This window comes from Rattus norvegicus, chromosome 17, assembly GCF_036323735.1.
Source record: "Rattus norvegicus strain BN/NHsdMcwi chromosome 17, GRCr8, whole genome shotgun sequence".
NCBI lineage: Eukaryota > Metazoa > Chordata > Mammalia > Rodentia > Muridae > Rattus > Rattus norvegicus.
Window position 1 is genome coordinate 6130001 of NC_086035.1, and position 12827 is coordinate 6142827.

The following is a 12827-nucleotide window of genomic DNA, read 5'->3' on the forward strand; positions in this document are numbered from 1 at the left end:
TGGCTGAGCCTAGCGCACACCTGCCGCCAACATCGCTAACCTCCCACCTATTTCTTTCCGACTTCAAAGGCTTCGCTGCACCTGGCGAACAACAGAAGGAAGAGGGTTGGGGGGGGGTTGGAAGGAAAAACCTTGTTTCCAGGACGTTTGGGAACCAAAGTCAACTGTAGCATCTTCCTGTTGCTAGGATACAGAAAGACTCTGTGTAGAGTTCCCTGCCTGGAAACAGAGAGAGAGACTAGTTGGCACCAGTTGCCATGGTGAGGAAGAAAGTTCTCTCCATGCCCATTGGTTCCGAGCGGGTCATGAGGCCAGAGAGGCTGCAATGCTAAAAGCGCCTCATCGAATCACTGCTTTAACGCCATGCTCGATTGTGTGCCTGGGGTCCGAGGGCCTGGCTTGCCGCACAAAGATTGGTGAGGAGGGACGAGGGTGCTGAGCAACCCTGCAGCCCGGGAAATAAAGTCTTTAGAGAAAACTCCATCTTTTCAGATACCTGCTTCTATACTGTCCTCAAGCTTACTGTGCTTCGAAGTATTAGGGCAGTTAGCACCTGCTAGCCCAGTGTTTGTCAAAACGCTATTCCCAAGCCATCTGCTGAGTCAGCGGCTCTGCGGGCCAAGGAAAGACAGGGCAACGGTAATGAAATAGTGATTTTACTCATAATTATGTGGGGGCAGATACTCTCACTATGAAATTGCTCTTGCATCACTATACTGAGTCTGATGGGGCTCCCTGTGAGCTGCAGAAAGTGTTCGCTGTTCTTCCTTTCCTTTACTAGAGGTAGAAAGGTTACTAGGAGTCTACTGGTGAGGGTTGACACCCCAGTTCCACTGTCTGTCACCTCAGTGGCCTCATGCAAGTTACTTAATGTCTCCAAGCCTAATCATCTACCCCAGACAGACGTTGAGAACCATGATAAAACATGATTCGTGGCTGACAGAACTTTGGTGTTGTTCTCAGAGGTCAGGTTTAAGCTGTAGTAAGGAAAAAGCAGGCACATCCAGCTCCCGGGGCTACCGGAAACAACCAGCCTGCAGACCGTGCTCAGTGGCGAGACCCACAGCTGGCCACTAGGGGGCAGACTGTCCCCAGGGAGGGCCCTGCAATCTAACTTCACCGGAAAGCACCACTTTATCCTAGTCTGACTGACAGCTGACACCCAAAGTAACAAACTAATAATACTCCAACCAATACAAGGCCCCAAATCAAGCTGATGCCCAAAATCCTATAAACACCATTCTTTTGTGTAATTGCTTGGGCTCATATTTGAGACCGTGGAACCCAACTATCAACCTTCACATTCAACTGTGGTCTTACTCCGACACCAGTGACTAACTGCATGAATCCAGTTTTCCAGTGTAGGAAGGGATCCAGAAACTCTGAAGGTCACAAGCCATTCTCTGGGATCCCCAGAACTCTCCTATTCCGTTTCCTTATCAAGAGGAAAATAGCTTCAAACGCATTCCAGTTCCTACCAGTCTCCTCATGCCAGAGCTGCCTTCCCCCTTTCTTTCTCTGCAATGGCAAATACTTAAACGTGAGGGAATTTAAACAACACCCTAGCTGTCTACAGTCTTAAGGAGCTGTGTGTTATTTTATAGTTACATAGTTGCCTTATCTGTTTCAAGGCCCTTTTCTCTCTGTGAAAAAAAAAAATTGTTATAAGGTAGCAGCAGATAAACTTGCCTAAAATGACTCAGCAAATTAGCTCAGAAGGGAGGCTCAGACTTTTATGGTCTCTTGGGAATTTCAGTCTTCTGGTTAACATGTCACAATTCATTACCCTAACTGCCAGAAAACCGGAGTTAGGGAAAGAAAAACGTCAGTAGCAGCTTGTGGTACATGACAGTTTGCTGCCTCTGTGAGAAGTTGTGTGACAGACAGCACTGACCAAGGAGCAGGGTGGAGAAGAAAGTCCCCAAGTGATCCAGCTTTTAGCCTCTCAGAAAAGAACTTTAGATCACATCCCTCACCTGGGAAATGAGACACTCTGGACACCCTGAGGGCTTCCCTCCAACCCTGACTACAAAGTGAAGCATCCAGCTTTTACCCTACGGAGCAGGCCCACACCCTCTGAGTGAGCTGCCCCAGGGAAGCGGTGTGCAGCCGCATGGAGAGAGGTTTCTCTGGGGATCTTCTCAGCCTGTGTTCCTACCATATACAGGCACTAAGCTTCATTGTATGGGAATGGGCTGACTTCTGCATACCTTAGAGCCAAGTTTTGGAGAGTAGTCATAGGAGCAAGCTGTAGGCTGACAAGCTGGCCATCTGTGGACCCCTAAACAATATAATGCAACAGAGAAACTTTCTCCCCCAAACACTGCGGCCACCCGACATCTGCACACCGAGGCGCTAACACATAGCGTTAACTCATAGAGGCACAACGACACAGTGATGCTCCACATCTGACATTGATGACACGGAACAACAGCAGTTCTTGGAATGTACTCTCCCTACAAGAAAGGTAATACTTTGCTGTAATGGGGGGTGGGGCTGGAGAGGTTGCTCAGCTGTTAAGAGCACATGCTGCTCTTCCAGAGGACCTGAGTTCAATTCCCTGTACCCATACTGGGTAGCTTAAAATTGTGGCTACCTAAACCTACGTCACATACACACGATTAAAAATAAGATCCATTTTTTGGGGTTGGGGATTTAGCTCAGTGTTAGAGCGCTTGCCTAGCAAGCGCAAGGCCCTGGGTTCAGTCCCCAGCTCCGAAAAAAAGAAAAAAAAATAAGATCCGTTTTTAATTAACAATAAAGGGTGCCAGGCCACAACTGACATCAGCCAGCCCCTCCATATCTGGTCCACTGTGTCAAGAGGATACTCTGAGGTCTGTGTGAGCGTCCATGTGATACACAGCAGTGGAACCACCTAGAGGTACTTTTTCTGAGTATGTCTGTGTCACTGGCACTGTTACTGTACTGGGCATAAAAGGGAGTCACTGAGTTGGTGCCATGTGGTTTAAATATCAGACCATACCATCTGGTAGAAAAAGACTCACTCTTATGGAGTCAGCCAGAAGAAATGTTTTCTTTAATCGATGTTTTCATTATTGACAGATGCCAGACCTCCTCACCTCTAGCTCTTAACTCTGTACACGCACAGACAAGTTTCTCCTTGGTTTCCCAGCTCTCGTCTAAGCTTCTCTGAAGAAAAAGACACTTCTCAGAGCAAATCCAATGACCTCACCAGACATACCAAAACCCTGTGGCTCAACCAACACATTTAACATCTTGGTGTAGTGGTAAAAGAAAGTTCAATGTAATGTCACCTTAACAATTGCCAATATAAACAATATTGAATACCAGAGGATGTGATGCCAGCCAGCCATACAAGAGACAAATAGAAGTGTCTTTCCTTAGAGTCGTGTATGTGTATGTGTGTGTGTGTGTGTGCTCTCGTGTGTGTCGTCAGAGTCATGTGTATGTGTGCACTTGTGTATGTGTGTGTACCTGTGTGTTTGTGTGCATGTGTGTGCACACTCATGTATGTGTGTGTGCATGTGTGTTTGTATACATGTGTGTGCATCCCCATATATGTGTGTGTGCACATGTGTACAGATATACACGTTCTGCAGTCGCTGGCTAGAACACAGGACTTTCTGGCAGTTGTTCCAGGGTACGATTGTCATTTGCTGTCTGGGTGTGTCCAGGAAAAGTGTGAAGTCTATTAACCCCTTTTTCCATAATCTTGGCCCAAAGAATTTACCAGAGAACAGCAACACTATCAAGATCTTGTGTTCAACTCTTCCCCCAGAGAGTTCAGCGTGTCCTGAATAGAAAATGCTTGGCCTCCCTCCCAGCAGCCTCCCTCCCTCCCAGCAGCCTCCCTCCCTCCCAGCAGCCTCCCTCCCTCCCAGCAGCCTCTCTCCCTCCCAGCAGCCTCCCTCCCTCCCAGCAGCCTCCCTCCCTCCCAGCAGCCTCCCTCCCTCCCAGCATCACCCCTCCCTCCCAGCATCCTCCCTGCCTCTTTTCCAGCCTCTATCAGCAGGAGGAAGTCACAGCGCCCATTCAGTTCTCTTAGAACAAACTCCAAATTGCTCATCTGGACTCAGACTGAAATAAGCGAGGCTTCATGGCTAATGAGTCACAGTCTCCATGGGGGTCCTTCTGCAGTGTGCACTCAGAAGCGTTCCCAATCCTCTGTGTGAGTGAGCACATGCCTGAGCTGCCTTCAAGGTTTCCCTTCATCACTACTGCCCACTGATGGCCTCTGCACTTTAAAAATGACCTTTGGTAAGACCAAAACATTAAGATGTCCTGTTCCCTGATACATCTCGGCATGGAAGATTCCACACCTTTCCTATGTATAGATTTGTCTATATGAATAGGTTACACATGGTCAGATAGCTGTACCTGGGAGAACCTCTCTTCTCATGTCCCTTCATTTTCTGATGATACCTTGCAAATATTCCTCATTGTCTTCAGTTTTTACTTCAGTTTTGTTCGGTCCAGGACATTGTATTCTTTAAAGTTGTCCCCTTCCTTATCTGCCTTTCATCTGAAGCATTGTTATTCATCACCATCTTAATTAAAATATAATTACATCACCTGTGATTCCCCGTCCCATCCTCAGAACAGCCTCTGCTTCCCCCTGATTATTATTGATACACACGTGGGTGCACACATATTTATGTTATGCACAGACACACACTATATGTGTATACATATACATGTATTTATGCGCATACACAAATGTATAAGTGCAGCCTGTGATCTTTTATCTACAATAGTGGACTTAAAGGAGATGACTACCCCCGTAGTCTAGCGGAAGGCCCGCCCTCAGCATTTATTTGCCTCCTTGCATCCGTAGGTTCTGTCGTCAAACTTTTCCTCCCATCATCGTATTATCTGCAAACTGGAAATTGTACCTAAAGGATCAAATGATATTTATTCACTGGAATACATCAGGGAAAAAATGCATTATACTTCATATCACAATGACATCAGGAGACACTGAACAGTCTTACTCCCATTAGCCAGGCTAAAATCACCTACTGAATTAGGAGGGGTGGCAGGCCGGCCTCTACAGATAGGAATAACTTCAAATTGACAAATTATTTTCCAGATTCTGAATGTTTGGGTCAATAGCCTGATTCAAAATAAATAAATAAATAAATAAATAACGCAGAGCAGACCGGTAAGTATAGGCCCAACAGCCAAGGGCAGGACAGTTCACAGGAAAGGAAAAGGCTGGATGAGCCTAGTCTCACAGTCAGACAGAACAGTACAGCCGGCGGGGGGCGGGGAGGGCACGGGACACGGGACGACACGACGACGATGATGACGACGACGACGACGACGACGACGACACGGACACGGGACTTGACGTTCCATAGCCTCGTGATAAACCCTGGCGTCGAGCTGATAATGTCAGCCCTGGGCATCATATGTCTTTTGTAGTCCCTGTCCTGCAAAGCTGCTCACGGGAGATGATCCAGGATTCCGACCTCTCTTTTAATACTCAGTAGCCACAGAGGTAATGCGGGGCTTACACACGCAAATCCTTCGGATCACGGACTTACTTCATCCTCCCCAGAGGAGCCTGGTCTAAGTACCTACATGATTAGCAGTTGCAAGGTGGAAATTGTCAGCCCAACCAAACAGCAAGCAAGAGCCTTGGTCCCATCTTCCCATCCGTCTATTCAATCTTCCCTCGCTGCGGGGGCCTAGGACTCTGCAACAAGGACTCCATGCAGGTGACGCTGAGACATCAAGTGAGACCCTCTCGAGTATTCCCGCCACGGGGCCACCAGAGTATGATCCAGGGACCTTGTCAGCCGCGACAGTCCACATTGGATTGTTTGCTTCTTCAGAATGAAAAAGGCACAGAGAAAACAAGAGGCTATCGGTCCTCTGAAAGCCTTCCCCTGTCCCTACCAGGTAAAGAGGAGGCTCAAGAAGCCTCCAGGGCCCACGTGGGGATGAGTGCTGACCAGAAGGGACCTCATCGCATAGCTGGGACACTCATAAGCCTTAACTACACAATACTCCACAACTTCTGTGTAAAAGAGCTGGCTGGCCAGGCCTGGGGATGTAGCTCAGTGGCTTAGTGTTCACCTAGAATGTGTAACAGCCTGAGGTCCCGTGAGGTCCGACAGCCCTCATGAGCGGACTCTGACTGGGGAAGAGGGAGGAGCTACTGGGCGTTTCCTCTACAGTTCCCCTTTCACTCACCCGCTCTACCCAGCAGCCTCGTCGTTTCTCCAGCATCCTTCCCTTTCTGTCCTACATCTAGGAATTCAAAAAAGGCTTCTTCCATAAAGAGCAGGGTGGGTATTTTTGGAACTAGAGAAGATCATTACGGAAGAGTAGTTTCCTTTGGGACCCACAGGCCGTAGAATTAAAGTCCACGGGCACCACCTTCGTATCCTATCAATGTTTATTTTCATAAACGTTAAATACTCGCTTGGCCTCTATATGTTTCCCTTCACCCCTCAGACCTTCTCTCGCGCTCTGGATGCCTGTCCTAATTGCTAACTCCTAACACTTGGAGTTACTTTGTGATTAATAAGTGAGTGCTCGGCTCTATTCAGCAAACCAGCTGTCTCTGGATTTTCTACCCAGGGGTCCAATGCCAGACAAGACAGTAGATGTACAAAATGTTCCAGGGTACATTTTTGTCCCTGACAGGCTTCCAACTCACCACAACTAATCTTCTCAATTTGCCTTTTCTACCCTTAGCAGTGGTACAGATGTGTAACTTCAATTTTTTTCAATGCCTATTCTTTTTTTTTTTTTTTTTTCAGAGCTGGGGACTGAACCCAGGGCCTTGCGCTTGCTAGGCAAGCGCTCTACCACTGAGCTAAATCCCCAACCCTTCAATGTCTATTCTTAATGATGGTTCTTAAACCCTTTAACCTCCCGTGTAGCCCACCACCCACCAGATGTAGTGGAAAAGAAAGGATACAGGGGAAGTGGACCTGTTTGGAAAGGTGTTTTGGAGCAACTGCTGTCTGGAAAACGGCAGTTTAGTTCACAGGTCAGCAACGGCGGCTCAATCCACTGGCAAACACTTCACAGATACACCAGCAGTCCAGTTTGGTCGAGTCAGGATAGCAAACAGGAATCAGCAGCAGTGGCACCACCTAGCAGAGACAGCCAGACCTCAGGCTCAGCACAAGTCAGCAGGAGGAACCTGGTGGACACCAGGAGAAGTTCTCAGCTGTGCCTCTCTCAGAGAAGTGAAGATCAGGGAAGAGGAGACCGACAAGCACTTAGCTATGTACACAAGCCTAGCTCAGCTTCAGGCACCTCCGGAGTTCTATTTATACCCTCCAAATATCGCATAGCCTTCCCAGGTCCTGCCTCAGCAGTATACATAACAAAATGCCAGATGCAGGTTCAGCATGAAAATCAGAGTTTAAGACTGAACCACCAACCAGAGAGCATGCTTAAGATGGACCTAGCCCCTTACATATAAGCAACAGGGGGTTGGGGATTTAACTCAGTGGTAGAGCGCTTGCCTAGCAAGCACAAGGCCCTGGGTTCAGTCCCCAGCTCCAAAAAAAAAGAAAAAAGAAAAAAAAAAAACATATAAGCAACAGATGTAAAGTTTGGTCTTTATACAGAATCCCTAACAGCAGTAGCAGGTGTTGTCTCTGACTCTATTGCTTGCCTTTGGGTCCCCTTTTCCTATCTGGGCTGCCTTGTCTCGCCTCAATAGGAGGAGAAGCACCTAGTTCTACTGAAACTTGATATCCAAGGTGGGTTGATACCCATGGGAGGCCTCCCCATCTCTGAAGGGAAACAGAGGGAGGGATGAGGGGAGAGGAGGTGAGAGGGTGAGACTGGGAGGAGAGGAGGAAGGGGAAGCTTCAATCAGGATTTAAAGTTAATTAATTAATTAAAGGAAAAAAAAGAAAAGGGAAGCTTAACTAACAATCATTAAGCTGACCGGAATGCAAAGAAAAGGAAATTCTTTTCTTTTTCTTTCTTTTTTTCTTTTTTCTTTTTTTTTTTGTTGTTGTTGTTGTTACTATCTATTTAAAGTATATAAGCACACTGTTGCTGTCTTCAGACACACCAGACAAGGGCATCAGATCCCATTACAGATGGTTGTGAGCCACCATGTGGTTGCTGGGAATTGAACTCAGGACCTCTGGAAGAACAGTCAGTGCTCTTAACCGCTGAGCCATCTCCCCAGCCCAAAAGGAAACTCCTATATACTGTTTGTAGCTGTAAATTATCCTATCAACTATAGGAAATCAGTACAGGTGTCTCCCCTCCCCCCCATACTAGAAAAAAAACAACTAAAAGTAGACCTACTGGGTGATTCAGATGTCCACTCCACTCCAAGATGTTTACTTAAAGGACTCAGGGTCAGTGAATCAAGGGTTCTTGCACACCCATATTCATTGTAGCTCTATTTACAATAGCTGAATTATAAAACCAGGCCAGGTGTCTATTAGCAGGAATAAAGAAAGCAAACACCACACACACACACACACACACACACACACACACACGCACACGCACACGCACAAATCTGAGCATTCCTTGATGAAATTCCCCATGCCATCTAATGACTAGGACTTACCTGACCAAGGAAAACCATCAGCATTTCTTGCAAGGATAACAGTCCCATCTCCGACACCCTGCTTTACCCCAGCCTGGTCTGTTTTCCCTCTCCTCATCAGAGGACCCTGTGCAAATAAGTAACCAGAGGCTAACATCTTGAGATGTTTTTCAGGGTCTCACAGTGTCCAGGACAGAAGCAAAATGCATCGGTAAATTCAATCTCTCTCCACTTTTCATGGTTTCTCATCAGGGAGGCAAATAGCACAGGCCAGACATGAAGGACCTGGAAAAGCATGTGGAAAGCCAGATTGTTTGCCGGGCAATGGCTGGTTCTCCAGGACATCCGATCAGATGTGAATAACATGTAGGTTTCAGGGAAGGGCCAGGGAAGGAGGTTTTCTCTGCGTGCTCTGGAAGCGAGACACCCTTCGGCAGGCATCATGAGCACCTTGTGGTCTTTGTGCATGTCTGATATTATCAACAGCCGTTACATGGAGTGGGATTAGACGCACGCTGCTCTCTGCTGCTTTTCCCACTGGAGAAGGCACGTCAACAGATGTAACAGGCATGTATTTGCTGAGAGTCCTGCATCAGGATGCTATCTGGGCATCTTGTAGGAGGACCTGGTCAAAAGAGAGTCTTGAGCTGCATGTTTCTATCTGCCTTTTAAGAACGGCATCCCCCAAACAGACATACATTTAATTCGTGCTTCCTTCCTTACTCCATAGGTTCCTCAGCTGCCAGTGCCACCTCTGACTCATTGTGGGATTTCCAGCAGTCTAGGAACAAGAGGAAAATTCACCCCTCCCTAAAAAGCTGACCCTCGGAGGAGTCACCGATCCTGTTTCCAGCTCTGTCTCAGCGGGGGGTGGGGGGTGGGGTGGGGGTGGGGTGGGGGGTGGGAGGTGGGAGGTGGGAGGTGGGAGGTGGGGGAGTAGCAATGCATCATTCCTCTTTCTGCCTCCCTGGAAAACCATGCCCAGAGTGGTGCTGGGATCCCAGGGAAGTTGCTGGCAGCTCCAAGGGAAGGCTAGCCCAAAGAGTGTGCACTGGCCCCTGCACTTGCCAGCCACATCTGGTTGGCAGAGGTGCAAGGGTGGCAGGGCACCTGCAGGTCAGCTGTGAGACAGTCTGCCTGGAGGATGGTTAGTACCCATTCCCCTCCTCTGCCTGCCATGGAGTCTGCCACCTGCTGCTCTGGGTCCTAGGAGCCTGAGCGGTTGGTTGGTTGGCTTGGGATTTTTGTTGCTGTTTTGTTTTTGTTTTTGTTCGTTTGGGGGTTGTTTTTTGTTTTTTGTTTTTAAGACAAGGTATCACGATGTAATCCTGCCTAGTCTATTCTCTGTGTAAATCAGGCTGCATTTTCCCGATGAAGAAGTTGGGCCCTGGCCTCTGATTCACAGAGATCCTCTTGTGTCTGCCCCCTGAGTGCCGAGATTAAAGGTGGGCACCCCCCCACGCCCAGCTAAAACATACATACGATTCTTTTTCTTAAATATAATTTATTTTTATGTGCGTTGGTGTTTTGCCCGCGTGTATGTCTGGGTGAGGGTGTCAGATCCCCTAGACTGGTGCTACAGTCATTTCTGAGCTGCCATGTGGTTGCTGGGAATTGAACCCGGGTTCTCTGGAAGAGCGGCCAGTGCTCTTAACCACTGAGCCATCTCTCTAGTCCCATAGGATTCTTAATACTGATAGAATTGCAACTTAAAGTAAAATCTCTCTTTTTTTTTTTTTTTTTTTCAAGAACAGCAACAGATAAAACAGTCGTCTGCTCGGGCAAATTTCTCATGGATCATTGATGCTGTAAACAAGCTAGCCATGCATCATCTCCATCCACCCAGCGGACGCTCCACCCACCCAGCGGACGCTCCACCCACCCAGTGGACGCTCCATCCATCCAGCGGACGCTCTACCCACCCAGAGGATGCTCCTTGTGTCCTTCAGCTGCTAACGGAACTGAAGAATAAAATGAAACCAATCAGAAATATTCAGTTATTGAGTCACGAAAGCTTCAGGCAGCACTAAAAAGAGAGAAAATTAGATAAAGAAGAGTGGGTCTCAAACAGGCTCAAGAGAGGGACCTCAGTGTGGTTCTAGCCAAAGTCAGAGTTCATGACCATCCAACTCCAGCTCCATGGGGTCCCACACCCCAGCCTCACTGACAGCTGCATTCATACCCACATGCACACATGCACACCTATGCATAATTCAAAATAGTAAATGTAAATCTTTTAAAGGTAGAAAACCTGGAAGGATGAAATTATGAATGACCTCGATGACAAGGCTCCGTAGAACCTGTCAGACTGAAGACCCTCTCGGTATACTGAACAAATGTGAAGGGTCAAAGAGAAACCCAAACCTGAATCTTACAGTGACCCCAGCAGCCCCCAGAAGAAATGACGACCCCCCCCCCCAGGTAAAGAGGGCATTACCAGACTAGCATGGGGTTAGCATGGGGACAGAGCATTACCTGTACCCATTTTCAATTAGAAAACCACCATCACCCTAGATGGCTTCTTAGTCAAAGGGTCAGACAAGGACAAGGGTGAGAATATGACTCTCTAAAACCCATTATTCACGATGTCTTTCAGGGAAAATAATGTGTGTGTGTCCTGACAAGATATGACAGCCCGTGTGTGCACTAATGCATGTGTGTGCTGACAAGATATAACACCCTGCGTGTGCACTAATGCATGTGTGTCCTGACAAGATATGACAGCCCATGTGTGCACTAATGTGTGTGTGTCCTAACAAGATATGACAGCCCATGTGTGCACTAATGTGTGTGTGTCCTGGCATGAAATAATAGTTCACGTATGCATAGTATTTCCTGGACCAGACACTGCTCAATCAATCCATTTAGTCTTTACCATAGGCCTGGGAAGTAAACACCGTTATCATTGCCATTTTCCAAATGAAATTGGGCCCAAAACATCAAGTGCTCTGATCATACATCTTAGCAGGGGGCTGGTGGAAACTGAAATGAAGCTAAAAATAAAGGGAAGGGGGCTAGAAAGACTGTTCAGCTAGTAAGACTGGCTGCCCTCCCAGAGGACTCAGGTTCAGGTTGAACACCCGCACGGTGGCTCTCAACTGTATGTAACTCCAGTTGTGGGGAATCTGACACTTTCCCACACCTTCTGGCTTCTTCAGATACCAAACATGCACACGGTGCCTGGACATACATGCAGGGAAAATACACACCCTCATAAAAGTAAATGAATAGACGAACAGTTCAAAGAATAAAGAGGAGACTAGAGATCAAGAAAGAAAGCCAGGAAGGTAGCGTCGAACTCTATCCAGTGTCGTCCAGCACATCTGTCTCATCTGGGCTTGAAGGATGTGGGGAACCTGACTTCTAAATTGTCACATGTTATGCAAAATAATATCAATTTTGTGAATAAAGGCTATTGTATGTAATGTGGGTAGAGGGAAAAGAGCATAAAAAAGGTATATTCTCCTCAGGATTTAAAGATAAATGGGAAGGCAATTGAAAATGCGTAAAAATCCAGCCAAGGATTCCATCAAGGCATTCTTTAGTCGAAGGGCAGACAATGGTGGGATAACTCACACACACGTGTTTTTAATATTTGTCTTTAGAAAGTGGATTTGGGTGGAGAAAAAAGGGAAATTCGAAGTATTCTCTAACTCTTTACGTTCTACTAATACAAACAGTTTTATTCATTTTTTTCAATTAGGTACAAGAAAAAGATGACTAGCAAGAAGTTTGGAAGCTAACCGCCACCTGCACATGCATGAGAGACAGCCCGCTTTAGGTTTCAAACATCCAGAAACGCTAATGACTTCCGAAGGGATAGAGGAAAACGGCTCAGTGGCTAAGAAGACGGTGCTGTTCCTCCAGAGGACGTGAGTTTGATTCCCAGCACCCAGCTCCAGGGGATTTGAGGTCTCTGTCCTCCATGGGCTCCTGCACTCACAAGCACAGACACAGTTGCACACAATTAAAAGTAATAATAAATGGGGTTGGGGATTTAGCTCAGTGGTAGAGCACTTGCCTAGAAAGTGCAAGGCCCTGGGTTCGGTCCCCAGCTCCAGAAAAAAGAAAAATGAAAAAAAATAATAAATATAAACCTCCTTTTAAAGATACTTAAATACCACTGTGACTTGAAATATTGCGTATGCTGGGGTCTTCTCAAAGCCTAAAACATGGCCAGGTGGGATGGCACACAGCTTTAGTCCCTGTCCTTAGGGGGCAGAGGCAAGAGAATCTCAAGGCCAATTCAAGGCCAGCCTGGTCTACAGAGTGAGTTCCAGAATAGCCAGGACTACACAGATAGACC